We start from the raw sequence: 24,625 nt of genomic DNA, 5'->3' as shown, positions 1-24,625 counted from the left end.
TTTAATAAGTCATAAACAGCATTCATTACCTTGGTATATTATTAAAAATGAAATTTTGTATGAAATGAAGAAAAGCAATTGACATTATTTGAATCCATTACTTATTAAATTTTATCATTTTTGTACAAATGAACCTTTCTTGGCATGTACTGATTTCCTAATCTGGAATGCATGCTAAAATATTTTCATTTAGATATCTTATTTTTGGTAGCGAAGTACCTTCCAATTTGGGACTCAGAACATTCAATTGCGAGTATACACAAAGTCAAGAATACATACAGTCAGCATTATTAAACATAAAACTTGATACTGCCCGACTTTAGTTGCAATTTTTTGATAGCATAATTCAGTGTTATTTGTCCCCTTTGCATTTCTATAGCAACTATTTCTGTGAAAGTTATGTGTTTGGTTGAAATTTTCTAGAACAGAAAAGAATCATTTGCAATTTTTATTTGAAGGTTGCTTTGCAGTGATGAGGAATTGAGAGATGTCCTTCATTGTATGCAAAATTATTTTTAAAAGCCCTCTACCCTACACATACAGACGAGTGTGCACACACATCTTCATGTCCAATGTTATAGATATTAAGTACTAATTACTCATATTCTCTTAAAACAGGATAGCAGATCACAGATAATCATTTTTTAAAAATTAGTTAATTGAAAGAAGACAATCTAAAAAGAGAAAAAACACCTAACCCCATCCTGAAAGTTCATGTTATTTTTAAATTGCATATGAGAATTTTTTGTAAAAGATAGGTTGAAAAATGTACCTATTACCTGCCACTTACACATTTAATGTAAGAGATAAGGCAACATTTTAAGAGACACTATTTGGCAATACACACTACCACACAGAAAATTTAAGGAAAACAATAAAGCTTAAGAAAAAAAACAAAAATAAACTTAATTTTGTTTCTAAATCAAGCTTATTTCTATAGTAGTTTTAAAACATTTTGTTTGGTTGTTCTCATCAAGACTTTCTATCCTATTCTAATAACTAATTAAGAGAATCCTAAAGCTTTCTGCTTTTGTAATTTAATATTTGAAGAGATAGATTTCTAGAGAATATTTTCCAAATCTGTTATACTCTGGAGGAACAGTATCATAGCTTCTGAATTTCTTCTCAAATGTCAGTATGGTTTAACACAAAGGCAATGAAAATAGAAAACTTATATGTTGATTTTAAGTTCTACGTATCTGAAATTCTTAGGCAATAAACATGTTTGTAGACAGGTAAAACTAATAAGGCTAAAACTTTGGTTTTTAAAATTAGAACAGTTACTATCTTTTATTGTCATTAGTTATATACATTAAAGTCAAATGAAAGACGTATGTGGTAATTTTATAATACTGATTTCATTCATTAATTTAACAAGTATGAATTGATTGTTACTCTGTGACAAGATATTATTACCTATATCCCCGGATGCAGAACAAAGGGTTAGCCCCTTAATAGTTTCTGAAACATCAGGATTAATCCTGGCTGTCATGGTGAAGGAAGACCATTTGGTGCATATACTGAGTAAAATTTTAAAAAACACAGAAAACAAAAACTGTATATCAATGAGTAACAAAAACTACTATTTAACTGGGTTGGGATCAAAGGTTGTAAGAGCTGTTGGCCACAACTATCTGAAAAGAAACCAAAATGTCAAGTTGACCTCTTAATGGTGACTGGGTAAATACCAAGGTTCAGTGGTTTGTTCTTGATGCACATCCAAACATTTGGACATCTGTCCAATATTTTTAGCTAGAGATTTTTTACTAACGTAGTTTTTAAAAATGTAAAATATGTGACTTGCTATAGAACATTCATGGTCTATTTTTATCATATTAAATGAAAAAGTTCCAAATTTTGAATGCATTTCATTTTCTTAAGTTCATAAATGAAAGTAGCATGACATTATTTATGAATCATTTCTGATAGCAAAAATTCTGTATTGTGAATTCAGAACTGAGGAGTAAGAGAAAATAAATAAGATTGTTACAGACTGTGATGCAGTTTGTGAAAAAACAAAATGGTTGGAGTGAATCATAGTGACTGGGGCTGGGGTAAGGGTAAGAAAGAGGTCAAGAAGGACCTCTGTGAGAAGGTAACACATGAGCTGAGATTTGAAGGATGAGTCCTGGGAAGAACCAGGAAAAGATTCTTCTAGGTAAAGAGAACGAAATGTAGCAATATGAGGTGAAAGGAACTTCATTAAGAAGAGGAAGGGGAAAAGCTTAAACTCTCCTGAATAGGATCTTTCCGACATAGATTATTTTATATCAGGTGGAGAGTGCTCTGCTATGCAGCAGGACAGCCTAGGTCCTGCAACAGTAATCGACCATCCCCCAATCCCAGATGCTGTAAACCACTAGGTTCATTTCTCACTCACTCTACGTGTCCATTGCAGGTTGGCTAAGTGCTGTGCTCTGCATCCTCCTCTCTCCAGGACCCACGCAGACAGAGTAGTCACTATCTGGAACACAGCAGTTTTGGTGACAAAGCAAAAAGAGAAAGCGTGGCAAATTGCGTACAGGCTCTTAAAGGTTCTGAAAACTTCTACTCACACTTCATTGGCCAAAGCTGTGACTTATCTCAAGTCAGCAAGGAAGTGTATTTCTCCAGTGTGCCCGGAAGAGGAGTAGAACTGGAAATATGAATGAGTGACAGTAACATCTCCTAGAGGGAGTCCGTGAGCAACCTGGAATTGTATGTACATTTGTGTGTGTGTGTGTGTGTGTGTGTGTATGTGTGTATGTGTGTGTCTATGTCGGTATGCGCATGTCTCTGGGGAGAAGATCCATTTCTTTAATCAGATTTTCAAGGGATCTGTGACACGACAACGATTAAAAACCACTGGACCAGTTGAAAACTGCCATGTAAACAGATAATTGCTATACAAGACAATTTGCAGCATGAGTGAGAGGCTGAAATGATTAAAGAATTGTGCTTCTCTGTGTTTGTGTGTGTGCGTTTGCACACATGCATGCTCACACATGGTGACAAGGAAAAAGCTGAGCCAATGTGTAGACTGAAATGTAGAAGGCAGAGTTCAGAGAGTGATAGATTAAAGACACCAAAGTGTGAGGGGACATGCCTGATGTAATGAGGTCCCTGAAGATGCCTGAGGAGATGGTGTCCAATATTCTCTAACTTCAGGGATTTGAAGAGATTACTCTTCTTTGACTTAGAAGAAAGGGAGGGAGAAGCTAGGTGTCCTCATGGGTCGGTTTGCTGACGGAGGGGAAGAAGAGGAGCTCTATTTTGTCTGTGATGTATGAGCAAGGTCATCTGCTTAGAATGAGGGGATTGTAGAGCATGTTAATAGTTTGGAACAGCTGTAAGGGAAATCTGAAACTGAGCTGACTGGGGAGAAATAAAAGGACCGCCAGTAGCACAGAGGGCCCAGCTGATGCCGGAGAACATAGATTTGTCAGAGTGCCAGTAAATGGAGTTATGTGATTTTTCTCTGCCCATGCTCAGCTGCCTGGAAGCAGGAGTTGAGAAAGTTAACAGTTGGATTGATGCAGGGCTGGGGATTGGCAGGGCAGGTGCAGCAACATGTTTTACTTATAATTTGAAGTTCAGAAGTCTGAACAGGCAAAAAGAACTAATTTTGCCTCTAATTTTAAAAGATAAGTTGGTAAATAATGGCGATAATGGTGAGAATAAGCTCTATATGTAGAGCTATCACCTGTAGTTATCCTTTGTGAGTTGCTATTCTTGCTCCCTGGAGTTCATAACTGATATAACTATTATAACTATGGCTAAGGATAAGTAGTGTAGCTTATTTCTTATTGCTTAAGTAAAATTAATCATGCTTCAGCCACATGAGATTTTTTTTTTATGTTCCTAATACTCCCTTATTCCTCTGGTAAAATCTGGCAGAAGGAAGGTAAGAGGAAAAAAAAGCCCTAAAAATATAATTACATACTGAGAGACAGAATCGCTTAGCTAAGCATCTTGCTATTAATTAGTACGTTGTAAATTTTGCTGCCTTGGCTGATACTAAGTCATCGTATTTAGAAGACCCATTAATGAAGACAAAAGAAAAACATCTGGAGTAGCTTAGCTCCGAAGTAGACCTCAGGCTGAAATAGCATTGTATTGCATTTCTATGTTCCCAATTCCTTGCCAAATTCCCCAATTTCCCTGATTTCTGTGAGGTTACATCATAAACATCTGATAAAAAATAGTGTTGCTCTTCATAAAGGCTACATATGCACACTGAAGGCAAACACAGCCCTGATAGTAATTCTGGATTACTGAACAACATTCCGTAAGCTCTGTCATTTTATTTTCCATTTCTTCAGAACAGAGGTTTCATCTCTTAAATATTGATGACTGACAGGTGAGGTGAGCAAGCCAAATGTGATCATTTAGAATTGCATTTGGGACTGAAAGTAAATGTGACTTTTCACATCCTTCCTCAACACAAAGGATTTAGCAGGAGGCAAGCGTGTTAAAATTCTAAAAGGAGATTATTGCTGCAAATGGCTTTTCCCCAGAAGACCCTCTCTCAGAATTTCAGTTGTTGATAACTAGCAGGTTTTATCTCTAAGAACTAAGATCATTTTCTCATCACTTCTGGCCTGCCAACTTGTAGACTGTCTTCAGCTGAAGCAGTGCTGCCAGAAAGAATAACTGGAGAAGTTACTCAACTCTATTTATTTTAGAGTATGATAATTTGAGGGAAAATTAAAATTGTCAGTTTTCCATTACACCCTCAAGCTCTCAGTGCTGGTTATCTCATCAGACCTACAAAACATACTTTGGCGGAAAATTGTGTAAACAGACAGAAAATCCAAGAAAAATAAGGAACTAATGTCTCATCAAGGGCCACATGGTATGTTTAGGGCAGAGCTGAGCACCTGAACATCCTTACTGATCTGACCTGAGGACTTCCTGCTGGAGTCCCAGGACAGGGAGATGTGTAGATACTGAGTATCTGAAGTAAACACTGGGCAGTTATCTGAGGTCTGGTTATCTAAGTGGCAAGGACAATGGATTTTTAAATGTTCACATTTTGACCTGCAATGACCTGTAGCAGAGGCCTAGGGACTCTGAGTGCTCCGAGGGCAAGGACGCTGTGGAGTTCATCTTTGTATACCTGGCCCCAAGCCCAGTGGCTGGCATAAGACTAGAAACTCAATCAACATTTAAGAAATTCTGAATAAATTCAGATCCTTTAAAAATGTTGTCGGCAGGGCTTGGTGGCTCACACCTGTAATCCCAGCACTTTGGGTGGCCGATGTGGGTGGATCACGAGGTCAGGAGATCGAGACCATCCTGGCTAACACGGTGAAACCCCATCTCTACTAAAAATATGAAAAATTAGCTGAGCTCGGTGGCGGGAGCCTGTAGTCCCAGCTACTCCAGAGGCTGAAGCAGGAGAAGGGCGTGAACCCAGGAGGTGGAGGTCACAGTGAGCCGAAATCAGGCCACTGCACTCCAGCCTGGGCAACAGAGCAAGACTCCGTCTCAAAAAAAAAAAAAAAAAAGAAAAAAAAAAGGTGTCAGATAACCTCATTTCTCTACTCAGAATGCTGCAGTAGCTTCTCATTTCTCTCGAGGTAAAAGTCAAAGCCCTGACAGATCTGGTCCTTGCTGCCTCCTCTCCCTTCCCAATTCTCACCCCACTCACCCTTGGGTGGCTCCTTATCCACAGGAGGCAGCTCCCTTTGCACTGGCTGTTCTTTAAGCATGGACTTTTACTCTACATACCTAACAGGCTTCCTCCCTTATTTTCTTTAAATTTTGTTCATATGTCACTTTTCATTGAGTAATAGTTCCACTGTCCTTTACAAAAATTACAGCTCTGTTACCCCCCCTGCCCATTCACACGGTGATCCTGCTTAGCCTGCTCCATCTTTTCATAACACCACTTTCTAACTTTAAATTACCATAACATTTACTATTATTATGTTTATATTTTGTTGTCTCTCTCCTTCTAACAAGGGCAAGGATTTTTGTCACTTCTGTTCAGTTATTCCCAGTGTTTCAGCCAGTGTCTGACACATAGAGAATGCTTTGCAAATAATGGTGTGAATAAATGAACAAAGCTGGATTAGTGAAGCAAGTGAGTGGACGTGTCTCATAGTGAAAGAGGTGTACTCTTAAAGACAGGTGTAAAGGTTAAAGGGACCATTAGTTTTGGTAAATCTATAGAGGTGTACACTCATTTTCATATTCAAAAGCCCTTGTAATTCCAGAGAAACTTTGTCAACCTCCAGACTCAAAGCTATGGACTTTCAACCTGTTAACTGTGAAGTTCTCTTGGTAAGAATGTGTGGTTCAATTCTTGATGAATTCAGACAGTGAGCACACATGTGGATTGGTGTTTCTCAAAGTAGACTTATGAGGCCCCTGTATTAGGAACACTTGCTAAGTACAATATTCCAATTCCCCAGCCCTATCCAGTTTACTGAGTGATTGTTAAGGATTAGATCTCCAAGTGACTCAAATGCATGCTAAAATTAGAGAATTATCAGTACATAAAAATCTGCCAAAAGTGATGAGACTATAACAGAACAGGATTCCCCTGCTGTAGTATAATTGTTCCACATGATGTTGATATGATTGCAGTTAGAAAAATAGTGTTCATTAAAATAATAAAATAAGGTAATACTGAATTAAATGGGTTTTTAAGTAACAGGAGTTCACAGAACCTTTAATACGCTGACATCATCGTGTGTTCCCAAGAGCAGGCTAACGTATATAGCATCACAAATTTATTCCATCATGAACATCTCTTTTTAGGTAACTCATTAGCTTTTGGGGAGAGGTGTTTTTTTTTTTCTTTAAAGAAAAAGTCTGAGCACTTCTGTTATACATAATCTCTAATATTTATTCCTGATTCTAACATTCTATAATTGTCTATATTTGTTTTCTGTCTTGTCAACTACCCTTAGTTTATAATCTAGTTGCAGCTTTTTACACCTAAGAAAAAATATGAAATAGTATTTCTATATTTCATGGTGTCTAGGACTTATCCTTGCAAACGAGAAAGGTCTTTGTGTGTGAGAGACACACACACATGCACACACACACAGAGAGATTGTGAATGAGAATAAAGTAAATGCCAGTCCAGAGAGATGACACAAATAAGCCTGTATATGGTGCAGTTAAGTGAGTGAATTTGCTCGCTAAAGTAAAATTTGGTAGATTTGTAAGTGAGGGTTTTGCCTTTTGTGTAAAGTGCTATATGTTAGTGATATACACATATAAATATCCCACCAGGTATAAGCACACGTGGGGCCTGTTTTTTCTATATTGATTACCATTAATCTATTCCTTATGTCACTTTCCATTGCTGTGGCATGGCCTGTGGAAACAAGATAGGTATGTGCCTGGAATAAACATCTTTTTCCCTTTCCGAAAGCCGTGCGAATTCTACAGCATATTACATCCTTCTGTGTAATGGAAGTATCCACACATGGGCAATCGCTGTCTACAGACGTAATGAACCAAGTGGGAGGTAATGAGAAGTGACTGTCACGCCATCCCTAGGGCCCCCTTTCTCCCACCACACAATTACACTGTGACCCTAGAGAAACCAAGAATACTGCAAGTCTCCCCTTTCCTAATGGTCTTAAAATCAGCCCTAGCTTACCAGGGATAACTAAAATGCAGCATTATTCATTTGGCAGTGCAGAGGATGTCCAAGGAAATGTTTATAATATGGGAAGCGTTCTATATCCACTCATATACTGTTTCCGCAGTGTGGACTTGGCCTCTTGCCTGAAAGATGCCAGCACATGAGGGTCCTTTCCTGTTTTCCCTTAGTGTGTGATTTTGGGGTGAGAACTGTTGCTATGTTTGTAACGAGAGTCCAGGGAGGAGGTTGGTGGTCACAGCCACATTTGTTAAGGCTTTTTTTTTAAACTCCTTTAAATAATGATGAAATTACAGTGATAGCAATGTATCACCCATTTTATTTCTGAGTTTTGTTTCAAGGGGAGCATTGGTTACGGCAACCAATTTTATATGACTTATGCTTGTGGTGAGAGGGAGATGTCAGGGTTGAGGAAAAGGTAGAGGGTTGCCCGCTGAGTCAACTTTTAGAGAGCATACACAAAATGCAAAAAGGTATAAGACTTAAAATTCTTTTCTTTGTCTTCATTTTGCTCTTATAGCTGAGGCTTGCCCACATTCTGGGGGAAGTCTGCCAACTGTTCCCTGAATGGTGAATGGAAACAAGCTGGTCTGCTGTGTTGTTTGGCAAAGATAGAATAGCAGAGCAGGCTTGCTGCTGGCTGGACGACACCATTTTCCACTCCTCTGCTCCTCTGCCTGCAGGAAGCCCCCAGGTGGCATTAGGGAGAATTAGCGTGTAAATTACAGGGCCTGCTAATTTCTCACCACTTCATTAGTTGACAGTTCAATGAAAGAGCTCCCCTGCCATTCACCTCACGTCTGTGGCACTGACACTTCTCATCAGCAGAAGCATAGTTCAGTCGTGTTGTGTTGACATGCTTGTGACTTTTTGGTTCCCCTCCTCAGTGTGTGCTAGTTTATTCTCTGACCCTGTTACTAGCAATTATGTCCTTGGATGTCCTGCGACATCTACCTCAAACCTTCTTTTGGTTCAAACTTGATTTAGTGTCACCAGGAAAAGGTAGAAATTGCTCTTGATCCTGTCCATACCTTTTTACAGAATGGGTTCAAACTGCGCCACAAAGAAAGGAAAAATAAAAATAATACCCTATATAAAAATAACGGTTCTCCATAATATTCTTCATAGCTAGTATTTTTTGAGTGTTTATTCTGTGCCAGACATTGTTCTAAATAGTCTAGAGTCTGTTAAATCTTGTGTGTGTGTGTGTGTGTGTGTGTGTGTTTTATTGTTTGTTTTATTCAGGAGAAATCTGAGGCACAGAGAGGTTAGGTTTATTGCCTAGGACACACAGCATTTGAATATTGGAAGTTTGGATCCACAACCCACACTCTTAAGTATTGGAGCATTTTGCCTTACTTAGCCAATTACTTAGTTAATTCCTGAATTCATTCAACAAACTTTCATGAAGCACCAGCTATATATAACTTACTATGCCAGAGTTTCTTAGCCTGTCAATCCTTCCATTTCCATTGGTGAGAAGCTATTTGTTGAGTGCTTCCTGTCTCCCCAGAGATATGCTCATGTAGATACAAGAGAAATGCAAGGTGGGACCTTACCACCAGAAAATTGAAGTACATGTAGATAGTTGACAAACTTTTCTCTCTAAAGGGCCAGACCCAAAATATTTTTGACTTTGGAGGTCACATGGTCTCTGTCCCAACAAGTGTGAAGCAGCTGCAAAGATTATCTAAATGAATTAGTATGTCTATTATGATAAAACCTTACAAAAAAATTAGTACCAGACGATATTTGGCCCACGAGCTGCCTGCTGTGGAGGATAGAAGAAGCCCAAAGAAAAATACGGGACCATAAATATTGACGGTACAACTGAGAGTGAAGCTTGTGCATTACTGCCTGTCCACGTCTGTGAGGTCAGTGAAACAAGGTGTCAGGGAGCAAGAAGAGCTATGTGCATTTTGGTAATTAGGCAAATTATTTCTAGAGGAGGTGGAGCAGGAGCCTTCCCTCCAGAATAGGAAGTATTTGACATATTCTTGTGAGGTTGTTAGGTGGGTTTCAGTAACTGCCATAGTTCTTATTACTATGTCTGTCAGGCAAGTTGGTTATCTAATGTCCATTTTCCTCTCCTTCCTTATTAACAGAACCCAATTTTTGTTTGGTGACACTACAGGTTCACCCCCAAGCAATGGCTCATAGTTGATAACAGGGAAATTGATAATTGTGTTCTCAATTTCCCTGCCTCTTTTGTAGTTGAAAGTGATCATGTGACCTAGTTCTGAACAATTAGAAGTAGGTTTACCTGCTGGGTAGAGTCAGGAGGGACTCTTGGGAAGCCTTTCGCTTGTCTGATCAAAGGAACAGAAAAGTTAATGTCATACCTCCCTTATATTTTGTTGCCACAAGTTTAAACATGAAGATGAACTGGGACAGACATCCTGGGGCCTTGAGAGAGCAAGCCAACATGTTATAGGTGGAGAATGAGGACAAAGAAAAAAAGCCTGGGCCTCTGATGACTCCAGGGAGCTACTACATGGGTGCTGCTGCCACCCTCAGTCTTCTCATTTTAAGAGTTTACTACTTTTATAATAATTATTATTATTGATTTAAGTCACTGTTAGTTGAATAACGAATGTGTCTTTAAAAATATTTCAGGAAAAGTTAACTAGAAATTACTTACTTCTCGAAATTTCCCATCATCTTAGATAATTCAGAAAATTGTACTAAATCAAATGAGAATTGTTTCTAATTCCTTTCACTTTCTTAGTAATCTTTCTTCACAATATACTACTAAGGAGAGAAAAGTACATTACAGATAAATATTAGCCTATTTTTCATTTAAATATCATAAATGTCTTAAGAACAAAAGTAGTAGTGGTGGTTGTGTCTGGGTAATTGACACTAGCTGTTGGAATTAGTGTGTTTTCTTGTTCTGCTTTGTTTTTCTAACTTTTCCATAGAAAATATAGAAATGAAAAAAATTTCAAATTGTACTAAAAAAATCAAACTAATTTTATTTTTAATGCAAGTTTCTTTTCTGACTTATACTATTTCCCTAACCTAGTTTTTCCTTTGGCTAAGCTCATTTCTTTTTAGTTTTCTTTCTCATACTGTTTTTTGTTCATTAATTGTGTACTGTGCCTGCTTGCCTGCCTTCCTTTCTTTTTCCTCCCTTCCTCCCTCCTTCCCTTCTGATATGGTTCGGCTGTGTCCCCACCCAGATCTCATCTTGAATTGTAACTCCTATAATCCCCACATGTCGTGGGAGGAACTTGCATTACGGAGGTGATTGCATTATGGGGGTATGTCTTTCCTGCACATCCATTTAAGATATGCCTTTGCTCCTCCTTGCCTTCCGCCATGATCATGAGGCTTTCCCAGCCACATGGAACTATAAGTCCAATTAAACATCTTTCTTTTGTAAATTGCCCGGTCTTCGACATGTCTTTATCAGCAGCATGAAAATGGACTGATCCTCCCTCCCTCCCTTCCTCTTCTCTCCTTCCCTCCTTCTTTTTTCTTTCTTTCAACAAGTTCTTGCTTTGTCACTCAGTCTGGAGCACAGTGCTGTGAACACAGCTCGCCATAGCCTTGACCTCCTGAACTCAAGCCATTCTTCCACCTAAGTCTCCCAAGTAGCTAAGACTACATGCACCCACCACCGCACCTGGCTAATTTTTGTATTTTTAGTAGAGACAGGGTCTCGCCATGTTGCTCAAGCTAGTCTCGAACTCCTGGGCTCAAGTGATCCTCCTGCCTTGGCCTTCCAAAGTGCTGTGATTATAGGTGTGAGCCACTACACTTGGCCTATGTACTGTCTGTCTACACTTTTTTTTTCATTTGAATGCAGTCTGTGGTATGATGTTGCAAACTTCAAGTTTGTTCTTGAAGTTTGAGCCTTATGTTGCTAGGTTTCATCAAACCATCATCTTCATTCATTCAATAAATGTTGTTGGTGCCAGTCATTATTCTATGTGCTGTAGAATTAAGAGGAATGAACATTGGAAACTTTGTGCTCTTTTCTCTTCCTCCTCTTTCCTTGGACTGACATACATCTCATCCCATAAGATCCAATATAAATGTGATTTCCTTCATAAAACCTGAAGTTATCAACTCAATGAATTATTAACCCACTCCTCTACATTTTGATTACACTATTATTTCCAATTCTCTTTCTTTTCTTATTTGGTAGTATTTGATGATATGTGTTTATTGGTATATATTCTTGCCTAGACTGTGGGTTTATTTAGGAGGGCTACTGCATCATTTTAATCTTTGCCCGGTGTCCAACCCTGTGTTGCTCCTTTAGGCAGCCACACCCATATCTGTAGGAAAGACCATAAGCCACATAAATTGCATGCTCAGAAATGAACTTTCTGAGAATAGTGTCCTGAACCTGACCTATATTTTGCCACACCGTATCTCGATTGTCAGTCACTTCTCTCGGACTCCAGTGCCACTTTGTGCTGTCCTTTATCTTCTCCCCTCCTTCAGGTATACGTCATCCCTTGTATCTTTTAGACTTTCTCAATCGTGCTGCTTCCCCAGCTTTTTTGCTTTGACACAGCTTTTGCTTGAAGGTTCAGATCCTGGAGAAAGATCTGGAGACCAATTATATTTTATACTGAGCAAACTTTCAATTGTTAGTCTATTCATTAAATAGGTGGGTGGGCAAGTGAATGCTCAGAGGAAACAGACATTTAAAAACTTAATGCTCCTTTTTTATAGTAAGTTTGGGGTAAAAGGCAATAAAAAACAATACCATTGGCTGTTGGTGGTATTTATTGGAATGTGGGAAGGCACACAATGGAGGCCTGAAAACTCCACTGTGGCATGTGGCCAGTATACTCCTGGTCACCCAGTCCTTCTGCGTCACCATTCTTGTTGATACAGTAATCCTCTTTAAATAAGGGGGAAATAAGAAAAACACAACTCTTTGAACTCAAGTTAGATCAGGAAATTGTGGCAATTTCTGGAATGTCAAGAGTAAAAATAAGAAAGGAAGAATTAATCCTGCTAGCCCAAAATGAGAAGCTGTCACCATCAAAGCTGTAACTCTCTAAATGAATATAACACCTCTGAAAACTCTCACAACTGTGCCAAGTATTTACATGTTCTCTCTGAATGTGGCATCTACAGCAAGTGGTTTTGGTCGTGAAGCACACCATCTGTGTGATTACCCACCCCTTGCTAGAGTACTCTGAACTCAGCAGTTGTACAACAGATGCATTTAAATATACAGTATTCCTGCTCTCATAGTTCAGAATGGGTGTTAGAAACTGAGGGAAAACAACCAGCTTCCTTGAAAACTCAGACTCCATCTGACATTTTTCCAGACACCTTTTGTAACCATGTTCCATGCTATCCTGAAAGATAACAACATCGTAATAGATTTACGCATAGTTAAACAGGTCAGCCTGACCCAGAACATCAGCAGCTGCTGTCATAATCATTAATGAGTCAGTTAATCCAGAAGGTGAAACCAGATCACTGTTTGGTTTTCATTCAAGTGAAGATCAGTGTAGTCATGGGAAAAACAAGGGTACAGGAGTTGGATTATAAGCAATCCAGATAGATAAAAAAATGGTTTTACTACAATTCATTACTACAACGTATTAGTAGATGTGTCTTTGAAAAGAAAACGCTAGATGGTTTTTGAGGAACTTATACAATTAAGAATGAAGGGTTGAATTCCATCCCCCTCTTTTATGTTTGTTTAAATACTCCACATGCATTCACCAAGGTGTTTTATTCAGGGATGAATTCATCCTAAATGCAGGACTGAGATCTAAAGTTGCATTTATCAGAATGTATGCCTTAGTAAAGGCTTCTGAATCATGGCCTCTCTTGCCTACAATTGATGCAGTAACGTAATGTTCTTTCAGCTGGTCATACACCATGCTGAATGAAGGATGGATATTTCTTACATAAATAGCACAGTTTTTTTTTTTTTTTTTTTAATTATTTTTTCCTATAGGCCCCTCTCCTGTTTTCCCCATAGTAGTGGTGTATGGGAGACAGGGATAGGGTCCAACACTGAAAAACAGCATATGCCAGGAATGGACTGATGTCAAGAATTTAAGAAGAACTATGGATAAAAGATGTATTATGCACATTTACTGCCTGAGCAGTAAATTTAACATGGCCAGGAAATAAATTGTTATTAACATTTTCCTACAAATTCTGGGTAAGACTTGCATTGTGGTCATCATCATGAGGCACATTAACAACCTTGGGAAGACTCATTGGGAACCAGTGTTCACAGGTGGCTTGATGGTTGAGGAAGCATTGTAAGTGATGTTGTAACCATCATTGTATAAATAATAAATTTAGGAAACTGCAGAGGCAGGAAGAATTAAATTGTATCAATACTGACTCCAAAGAGCCTTGGTATTGTGAGTCATAACAGCATTGCTACTTTCTTCTCTCAGTGGAAAAAATAAGAAAAACATGAGTATTTTTGAACTCTAATTAGGTCAGAAACTGGCAGCAATTTCTGGAATGTCAAAAGTAAAAATAAGAAGTGGAGAAATAACTCTGCTAGCACAAAATGAGGAGCTGTCACCATTAAACGAACATGACAAGATGTTTTTCAGACCTGAACAGGAAGAGATGGTGCTAGGACCCTATGAAGAATCTTCACCTGCCCCAAATGTGATAAACAAATATGTAAGTCCCTCTCCTCTGCCCATTGTTTTAAATCTCCATCAATATATTACTCTACCTCACATAGAACTACGGATTCTGAATACATTTTTGATCAAAATAATTGTATAGACAGGGACTTTGCATAAAAAGATTTGCACCCAGGACTGCATATACCCCAGAGGTGGCCCTGGTCTGGAAAGCCAGATGAGGGGCTTTTAACTGTTTGATAATTAATAAGTAAAAACTGAAAGAATATTTAGATACTGTAACACAATCAAATTTTATTTCAGAATTGTACTATGCAGAGAGGCTGTGTGAGATGAGTTAACGGGTGTGAAAGGAGTGGTCATAGGCATGAGAATGGGCGGGGGGCAAATGTAACTGTCCTCGTGAGGCTGACTCACATTCAAGTGAAGGAATTGAGGGTCCAAACCTGGCAGGAAATGAGAATGGTCATGTCTTTAACAGAATTTGTGATGTCTGAAAGAGAAAGATGGGTTTTGAGGGGAAAGAAAATACATTTGGAATTTTACATTTTAGAACATTGGTTATTTCATTTGAATTTTGAGAATAATGACAATAGTGGAATGTCTGATGAAATTTTGGTTACACTGAAATCCAAAGGTGTTTTGCTATAATTTCCCAGAAATTGTAATTAAACCGTGTAGTTTTAGAAAGTGTATTTAGACATTCAGCAGACCTGCCTTTAAGCATTTCCAAGTTAGTTAAATTAGTTCCCAAATAAAGTAGGAGAGAAATGGTTTGGTTTTCTCTGTTTAGAACTACCTTCATCCTTATCTATATATAGCACAAATTTGAGATCCAATAGAAGACTACTGGTAAAAAGGTAACCATCAATTCTGACTTATTTCTGTTGAGGAAAATACAATTTGAAACACATCACCAAATGATTATTCAGTAACACTCCTTGACTTCCATACTCCCCCAGAATGGAAACAGGCCCAATCAATATTAACACATGGGTACAGGGGCATAGCAAAGAGTAGAAGAAAGGTGTTTAGATGTAGGGGTGTGTGTGTGTATGTGTGTGTGTGTGTTTGATTCGCACAATGTCTCAGGCCCTCACCAGATGGAAAGCACCCCCAGTGGCAAACAATTCAATATCAAGCAAGTATATGAGAGATAAAAATAATTATCAGTGGTTATGAAAATTTGACTAATACTTTTGTTATTGCAATAAAGGTCCCGGACAGTCTTGGTGACTAAGATTTTCATAGAATATTTGTTGTTTTTACCATGTTGCGAGTTTTCATACATCATGATTACTTTGACAAAATTCGAAGTGCTGCATACTGAATAATGTGGTTCACAGCAGTGGTGGTAAAAGGACTCTACGTACAATCAAAGAGTTATATTGGGTTATCTTGGATTTAAAAAGATTTAGTAATAGGCTAATATTGGAATAAAATTAAAATTTAAAATTAATGGTTTTGAAGAATTTGTCATAACAATGATAAGTTGTTTTCTTGAGGTCTATAAAAACTTTCTCCCCAGCATTTTCCTTATTATATATGTAAGATGAGTTAATGGGTGTGAAAGGAGTGACAACAGGCATGAGAATGGGTGGGAGACAAGTGCACCTGTCCTTATGAGGGCTCACTCACAGACAAGTGAAGGAATTGAGAATATGGTTAATAAAAGTAGTGTTTTGATGAGAAAAATTAAAGCACAGAGTTTAAGAACATTTGATAAACTTAATTAAGCCAAAGGCAGAAAAAATAAGAACTAGAACTTCCAACCCCCTCTGTTCACTTTTCTCAATTTAAAATTTCATCTTTAGAAGGTGATGTTTATCAGATATAAAATCCAAATCAATTAGATCTAAATGTTGAGAACCTTGAAAAGGTTTAGTCATTCTACTGTTTAAGTTCTGTAATGACTAAGAACATATCTTTACCTTGTGTTCATCTTCATTGTTCCTATTTTACCCAGAGGGAAACATTCTTTGAGTAGGTTTATAATAAGAATAGCTGATTTAAAACTCAGCTTGTTATACTAATGATTGGCAGTTAACTGTTGTATAATGGGAAGATGTTTTGGCTAGATAACAGAACTTATTATAGACCAGTACTCCCATTATCTAGTTAAGTGTTTTAGGAAAGACTTTCTTTATTCCCTCTCCCCCTCCTGCCCCTCTCCTTCCCTCTGCCTTCCCTCTTTTCCTTCTGTTCTTTAAGAACCCCACTATTCTCACCTGAGGAAAGATTGAGGATAATATGGCCTACCACATAACTAACTGAACCTCTTCATAAGAGAGCTGTTGGGACAATTATATGAGACATGTAAATAACTTTACTCCTTTTTTCCTGTCTCAGTAAATAGTACCACAATCCTTCCAAGTCCTCATTAAAACCCTTGGAGTCATCCTGGTTTTTTTCTTCTCCCCCAAACCTAACCAACTACAAGTCCATTAAGATTTAGCCCATATTTACTTTCTCTGTCTCCACTGCTACGATTTCATTGTAGGCCATGCAGAAAACTATAATCACCTCTAACTGGTTACCCTGCTTCTTCTCTTGTCCTCATTCAATTTATTCTCTATCTAGCAGCCAAAATGGACTTTTAAAAACAAAAATAAAATCATGTAATTTCCCTGTTGAAAAGTCTCCAGCCACTTCCCATAACACTCAGAATAAAATGCAGATTACCTACCATGGCGTCTGAGGCAGCTTCAAGATGGCCACACATTCTTTGACATTCGCATAGAAAAGAGAAGTGTCTGACTTTCTTCCCTTTGAATCTGGGCTGACCTTAACACCTTGTATGATTAACCAAAAAGGACAAAGTGGCAGGAGTGATGTTCTGAGACTTCCAGGAGAGGTCATAAGAATGCTTGGAGCTTGGAACTTGGGTCAAGGCCTGCTGTGGGGGAAACCAGTCGTCACATAAGTCTAACGGTAGTTATAGACAGCCACAAGACAGCCATGATACCAACTTGTGAGAAGAGCACGCCATGTAGGAGATGCCTAGAATAGGAGATGCCATGTGAGGAAAGAGCACCAAGGGAACAGACATTGAATGAAATCACCTAGTTTTGCAGCTTCAGCTGCCCCAGTAATACCACCTGCATCAGAGATAAATGTCCAGGCGAACTTTCCCGTGTCGCTGAACTCTAAATTGTGAGCAAAAGAAGATGTTTGTTTTAAGCCACTAAGTTTGGATATATGTCACGGAAATGAATAGCCCCATAGCCTCTCTTGCCATAGAAGTGTAATTCTTTCCCCTATCTTTGAGTTCATCCCCTTCCATTTTCCCTTTTGCTTGCTGCCCCCGAGCTGCTGTGGCTTCTCTGAACGTGCCAAGCTTGTTCCTGTGCCAACACCTTGACACGTGTCACAGTCTCTATCCAAATTCTGACCCTAGAACTTTTCATACTTGTGTCCTTGTCATGGAGCTGAAGTGTTACAATATCAATGGACCTTTCTGATCACTCCGTCTGAATTAGCCTCACTATCCCCAAGTCATTCTACTTCCTCATTGTACTTTATTTTTCGTAGCACTTATAATTCCCTGAAATGATTTTATTCATTTATTTCCTACCAACCCTTTGGCAAATGGAAAGTAAACTTTTTAAGACAAGGGTCTTATCTGTGTTTTTCACAAATGCTAATTATATTCAGTGCTATTTACATTCAATATTTTTTTTTTTTTTTTTGAGACGGAGTCTCGCTCTGTCACCCAGACTGGAGTGCAGTGGCCAGATGTCAAATCACTTCAAGCTCTGCCTCCCGGGTTTACGCCATTCTCCTGCCTCAGCCTCCCCAGTAGCTGGGACTACAGGCGCCCGCCACCTCGCCCGGCTAGTTTTTTGTATTTTTTAGTAGAGACGGGGTTTCACCATGTTAGCCAGGATGGTCTCGATCTCCTGACCTCGTGATCCGCCCGTCTTGGCCTCCCAAAGTGCTGCCTACATTCAATATTTTTAAATGCATGCATGTAAAAGTGCTTCAGTTCTAAACAAGTTTTATTATTATTGCACCACAAGAAACTATTGCAAAAAACCATTGAGAGCTGTAGAAATATTGACTAGAATCTGCTCAGACATGTACTAATAAGGTATACCAATAAGATGTAGAGAATTAGAAATATCCAACAGTATCAAGCTTTAAGTCCGCTTGAGTCAATCGTAACAGTACATTTTAATGTTAATATCTCCTTTAGAAGACTGACAGTTTGGTTGTACTATTTTTCTATTCTCTCTTGTTACATGACTCAATCTTTAGTTTCTTTTTTTTTCTTTTAACATCTGTCCTTTAATAACAAAATTAAAAGTAAGATGTTTTGGGACATTCCAAGAGAATGTCAAGTGTGTTAATCATTTAATATCGGAGTCAATGGCCCCTTTCAAAGAAGGAAGAATAAACTCACAATCTGATTTATGTGAATTTTTGTTTCACTTTACATTTTAACACCCAGTGATCACTTAGGGAGAAGGCTATCACCAATCGATAATATTTAGGCTACTCAAAAGGAGAGATAACAGAGAGAGCCTAACATATTTGTAGAAAGAGCATCTCTACAAGGATTTAAGAGACAAAAAATTTTGATTCTGTTTCAAAAAACTTATTGGTGTGATAAACTGTGTAATTGTCAGTATGTACAAAGAGAGCAAGTTTAATATATATTACAGTAGTACACATTTTAATATAGTCAGCCAGAGAAACTTACTGACTAGTAAGAAATTGAAATGTTAAAATGAAAATCCAGGCGTTGAGATTCCTAGAATCTCTGAAACCATCTTGCATCTCTCTCTCCATCTGCCTGTCAACGTGACTTTCTGAAATAACTAATCTCAAAGGAAGATTTTAGAAAAAAAATCATGTGGATGTGTTTTTTTCCCCTAATAAATGCCAATCTTAGGCAGTGTTTTTGTCAGGAGTCTCTGTTCAAGCTTTAAAAGCCAAAAGAAAGATGAAAATGAATACACCAAAATGTAATTTAAAATGCAAATGCAGATTCTGCAGAAAAGCAGCAAAAGCTAATTGTAGTTTTTCTTCATGCTTGGCTCTGTAGTCAAAAATGTGTTGATGTTACCTTCCACCTGCTGGGAATGCCCAGGCTGTAGCTGTATTGCCACACTCTGACCTCTCAGATAAAATATATTTGATCTTAAAAAAAACCCAAACCCCAGTCAGAAATCAGTAGGTACTTAACCCTGTACAGGAGTAGGTGGGGAGGCAACCACATGTGACAGTGTGGTTGTTAACCTCTGAGAAATAGAATAGAATAGAATAGAATAGAATAGAATAGAATAGAATAGAATAGAATAGAATAGAATAGAATAGAATAGAATAGAATAGAAAGAGTAGTTTCATATTATAAGGAAAGGGCAACTAATCTATATACTCCAAGGGCTCATGTAGTATAGATTTTTAAAAAATCAAGCCCTGAAGCAAGGACACCATTTGTTTTTAAATGATCAAGGCTTCACAAATACTTTAAATTGTACTCAATTCTAAAATGTGCAATTATAGCTTCTTTCTTTTTTTTTCAGTCCTGTCATACCTGAACACTATGTGCTCTACATTTTGTGGTGAGATTGGATAAATGCATTACTTGCAGCAAAACCTTGTTCACTCTTTTAAAATCTTAGAACTTGTCTAATGAAAAGAAAAGCACAACATCATTTGTAAATTCCAACTTTTACTTTGCTTTTTTTTCTTTTCCTGGAATGGATGGATGTTATAATAAATAAAAGCAACATTTTATCACAAATGTGAATGGTCTTCCATATGTGCATAAGACAGCCTACTCAAAGGTATTGCTTAGAGTTCTGGAGAAATAATAGATTTACCAAATAAAATAACTGCTTGGGAAAGTTTGGGTCAAAAAATTATAATTTAGAATGATTTTTAATAGCTCTGGGACTCAAGTGGGATCCATTTCTCCATTATATGTATTAATTAGGGCCACAGAACCTGTGGACACAAGAGATTGTTTTCGAATTCTCATTCTTCACTATCAAAACTTTGACCTCCATTAATAGAGTTCTACTGGTTCTTCATGCCATTTCCTGCCTTCTAGTGGGGGTAATACTGCTTTAGAAGGAGCTAATGGATACAAGAAGGAGCCTGTAAAGGGAAGAGTGTGGATAATTGTAGGAACCATACCAGGACATAATGTGGTCTCAGATGTCTCCACATATGCCAAGATTGAGAGGCTGTTGGGATCCTAAGTTAGGGAGGTCACAGAGATTCCCTTGTACAGCCTAAGACAGCACAAGGGCTTGGTAGTCACAGCTATTGTATTATGTTGCATTGGACCTATTTCTTCCATTTCTTCATCTTTCAAGATTTGCCATCTGTGTCTTATCCTGTCTGAGAGCCATGGTTCCTTTTAGTAACACATACTTGTACACTTTAAGAGGAAAGGAAGCCTTCCTTGTTAAACTCTATCAATTACTGTGTTCAGGGAATCACGTCCACTTGTCTGCAAGTCTGATATGGTGTGTTTGAGGGTTTGGCAAGCACATGAAAAAGAGGAAAAGGAGTTGAAGCTTGCTTCTGAACTTTGTGGGAAATAGTTTAAGCACATGAAAAGCAAGATTTAAAGCAAGTTTATAGTCCTGTCTTAAAATACACAAAACTGTATTAGGGTTCTTCATGCACAATTGTTTTATTTTCTCTGAGATTTCTTGCCTTTGATTCCAAATTTTTGAACCCATTATTTTTTTCTTTTGAGGAAGGGAGGAAGTGAATTCTGGTGTTTCCTTCTCAGAAGCCATATGACTGAGTTCACTGGTGTGAAAATAAAACCCTTGTATCACAACACTCAGAAATACATTGTTTTCTTCTAGTAATAACACTTTTGAGTATGACAAAAATTGTATTACTATATTAGCTATAAATTAGTCTGAAGACAATAGATAGAATTGATAGAGAACAGAGAATTCAGCTACAACAGTTTTTGCCGAAGTATCTCTGTCCTGAATCTATCTCCCTGCCCTAAATCCAGAGGGTTTTTTTTCCTGACTTACCAAGAAATTTATATCATCACTTTATTTAAGCAAAACAAACTCTAGGATTGCCTGAGAAATGTCTCCATCATTGTAACAGTAACTTTAAAAATTAGCCCCTTTATCTTCATCCAACTGTCTTTCTCTTCCAACTATGTCTGGCCTGTTCCAGACTATATTCTCTCTTGTATTTACTTTTAATTCGGTCTTGAGGTCTTCTCTGGAGAGTGGCTATAAGCTCTAGCCTTGCCCTGATGGGGTTCCAGGGGTGATCATAGTTGGTGTTTACAATGTGGCTTTCACAGGATTCTTTTTTATCCTGGCAGATGGCCTAACAGCTAAGTATCTGACCTGTGACCAGGCGTCCCTCTCCTAGAAAACTTGTTTATGCCATCAGATGCACTGTGGTTCTTGTCTGGTCTGTGCCCAGTTTATCCCTACCAAGACAGCCACCTTCCAGAACAGCAACGATCAGAAGGAGAGTTAGGTTCAGATGTGTTAGTCAAGTGAGACAGAGGTGGTAGCACAACAAACACATAAAATAACAGAAGAGATTTTTACTACTTACCGATTTCAGAGAGAAGAGGGCAATACGTCTTGCAGGACCAGTGGGGTCTGGGACACACATGCTCAGCTAGCAGGTGGAGAGCAAGAAAGAGAGGAGGGACCAAAGGGCCAAAGCCTTTATTGGGGTTCAGGGTGTTACCCCAACAGGTTTCCCAGGGTAAGTTCTAACTGGTGGGTTTAGAGCAAGCAGGCGTGAGTTCCAGTACGTCCTGCTATGACTGAGAAGTGGTCACTGTGACATACCTGAACAGAGTGGGAGATCTGTGGGGACAGTCAAGTAGGCTGTACCTAGCTGTCCCATGTGGAAGGGGTCACCAGGAAGTTGTTATTGCATAAGGCAAACATCTGGATCAATCACATTGAGGAACTGGTAGGAGGCAGAGAACTGGAAACTGTCAAGAGTGACTATGCCTTGTTTCTGTATAAGAAAGTCCAATTTATAAGAATTCACTAGATCCTGAATTCCAGAGCTGTTTTCTTCTGGTGAGAAACAAGCCACATCTTGATTAGCCATGCTTGGGGGTATTGTTGCTATTTTGGCGAACATAACCATGTGAAAATAATTAAGATTCACCCTCAATGGTGGGGAATGGCTGGTTGCTTCATAAAGCAAGCTGTGGCAGAAATGGAGTGAACATGCTGACTCTCAAGGAAAGTTCAATAGCCCTTATAACTTTTCTAGAAGGAACACCATAATGTGTAATAGAACCAACACTGGCTTTGGAGGAAGAGAGTCCTGTGTTTGAAGCTCCACTCTGCCACTTAGTTCTGTATGTCTGTTGGTAAATAATTTGTCCTCTCTGAACATCAGGTTCCTTGTGCATAAAACAGGGGTAATAATACTTATCTTGGAGGATTGTTGTGAAGATGATGGATTGTATGGACTTATGGACAAAATGCTAATGAAGGACCAGACACAGCAGGTGTTCAGCTCGTAGTACCTGTTATTATTACCAGCCTCGATTGTGATTTTCTTATATTGTGATGAAGAAATGCAATGAAAGCCTCAAGGTCTAAAAGGTGAAAGAAACAAAAAATTAAGAAACAGGGGGAAGTAATAATGCCACAGGAATCAACTTATGTCCTTGTCATGTTCCTGTTTCCTGTTTTCAAGGGAGGATTTTGTCTTTTCCTCCCCTTCACAATCTAGCCCATGACAAGCATCCTCTAAGGTGACTGTGTATAACATGATACTATGGGGGAAGAAAAAAGTGTTACTAATTTATTACCAATTACAGTTTATAATCTGGGATGAGGTTAAAAATACTTGATAACTGAATAGCAGAGGCACCTGTGTTGCACACTCACTAGCCTATATCAACTACTAGCCTATATCAGCACTCACTTCTTTCCAAGAACAGTCAGAACGAACTCTTAGACTCTGCCAGTGTGAACCTTTTCACTATGTAAACAGCTGTTTTGATAAATTAGGAAATGCCTGAATAAGAAGGAACACAACTGTAACTATATGACTTTACTACTCTTATGCCAGCTGCTTGGAGACACATACTCTGTAAAATGCATCAATTCTTGCTTGATTTTCACTTTCAAAAATTGCTTTTGTCAACAAGGAAAATTTCCAATTCCTTAACAAGTGGAAAAAAATCAGAGTTTTAATCTTGCACCTCATAGTAATAACGTAGTAATTGGTATTTTCTCAGTAAGTGCACCAAATATTTAAAAAAAAAACTTGAGAACTTTCACCTTGGCAAATATGTAATTAAAAAAAAAAATCGTGGGAGACAAAGAGTAACCAAATATCCAATATTTCAATTTAGTCTAAAATCAGCAGTAATTCAAGTAAATATGAATTGGGTAGTTTTTTTAAATATTAAAATATGACTTTGTTTCTAAAATTTAGGTTGGCGACATGTTCAATTGGTCTGGGAAGTTTCTAAGAAATCCTTTTACCTTCAGGTTGAGGAGAAACATTTAGCAAGCTCATACTACCAGTGTTGGAAAGGGAAGAAGTATAGGAAACCAAAGCTCATTTTTTGAGTAGCACTATACTCATGATATTTCTTAAGACAAACTGGTTGTTTTCAAAGCCTTTGGCTGGTAGGAATCCCAGGGAATTTGCCCATTGTTGGCACTGTGGTCCTTGGAGTGTGTTTGTACACTGGAAGCCCCAAGGATCCAGGGAGCGTGGGTTGGTTACATATCCTAAACCTTTTAAGGATGACAAAAAAGCACCCACAGCTCTGCAGGGGATGGTATTTTAGGAAGAATCATTGCTTGTACTGTGCTTTATTCCCATTTAATGTATGTTAGGAATGTCTGAAAGGTATTCAGAACCTCCAGATTCACTTTCTTTTTTTTTTTGAGGTGGAGTCTCGTTCTGTCGCCCAGGCTGGAGTGCAGTGGCCAGATTTCGGCGCACTGCAAGCTCCGCCTCCCGGGTTTACGCCATTCTCCTGCCTCAGCCTCCCGAGTAGCTGGAACTATAGGCGCCCGCCACCTCGCCTGGCTAGTTTTTTGTATTTTTTAGTAGAGACGGGGTTTCACCATGTTAGCCAAGATGGTCTCGATCTCCTGACCTCGTGATCCGCCCGTCTCGGCCTCCCAAAGTGCTGGGATTACAGGCTTGAGCCACCGCGCCCGGCCCAGATTCACTTTCTATTAAATAGATGGACCATGCTGGTAGAGCTCCTGGTAGGCTGATTCTCAACCTGAAGCCAATGGTACAGCTAAGGCTGTGTTTTCTATGCCAGTGCAGTGAATTAATCATGGGATAACTGGCAGAATTCAGCTCTGGGTCAATTTTCAGTACAAACTATTATTGTGTCTAACAAGGTTGTATGAACTGCCTATTTGTATATGCAGAAATACTCTATATAGACAACATTAACTGATATAAACTGAACTGCACT

The 24,625-nt window shown here is 38.5% G+C and overlaps 1 long non-coding RNA gene across 1 annotated transcript; it reads right to left on the bottom strand.

The window, feature by feature from the left end:
* Positions 1-14,478: 14,478 nt before the first annotated feature.
* LOC105512691 lies at positions 14,479-17,002 on the bottom strand. Its single transcript, XR_001001896.1, has 2 exons — positions 16,886-17,002; positions 14,479-14,692 (listed from the first exon to the last, which is right to left on the bottom strand). It is a non-coding gene; the product is annotated as an uncharacterized LOC105512691 (long non-coding RNA).
* Between the last annotated feature and the right edge of the window lie 7,623 nt (positions 17,003-24,625).

This window comes from Colobus angolensis, unplaced genomic scaffold, assembly GCF_000951035.1.
Source record: "Colobus angolensis palliatus isolate OR3802 unplaced genomic scaffold, Cang.pa_1.0 Scaffold217, whole genome shotgun sequence".
NCBI classification, from domain to species: Eukaryota; Metazoa; Chordata; class Mammalia; order Primates; family Cercopithecidae; genus Colobus; species Colobus angolensis.
This window is presented reverse-complemented; position numbering and strand designations above follow the sequence as displayed.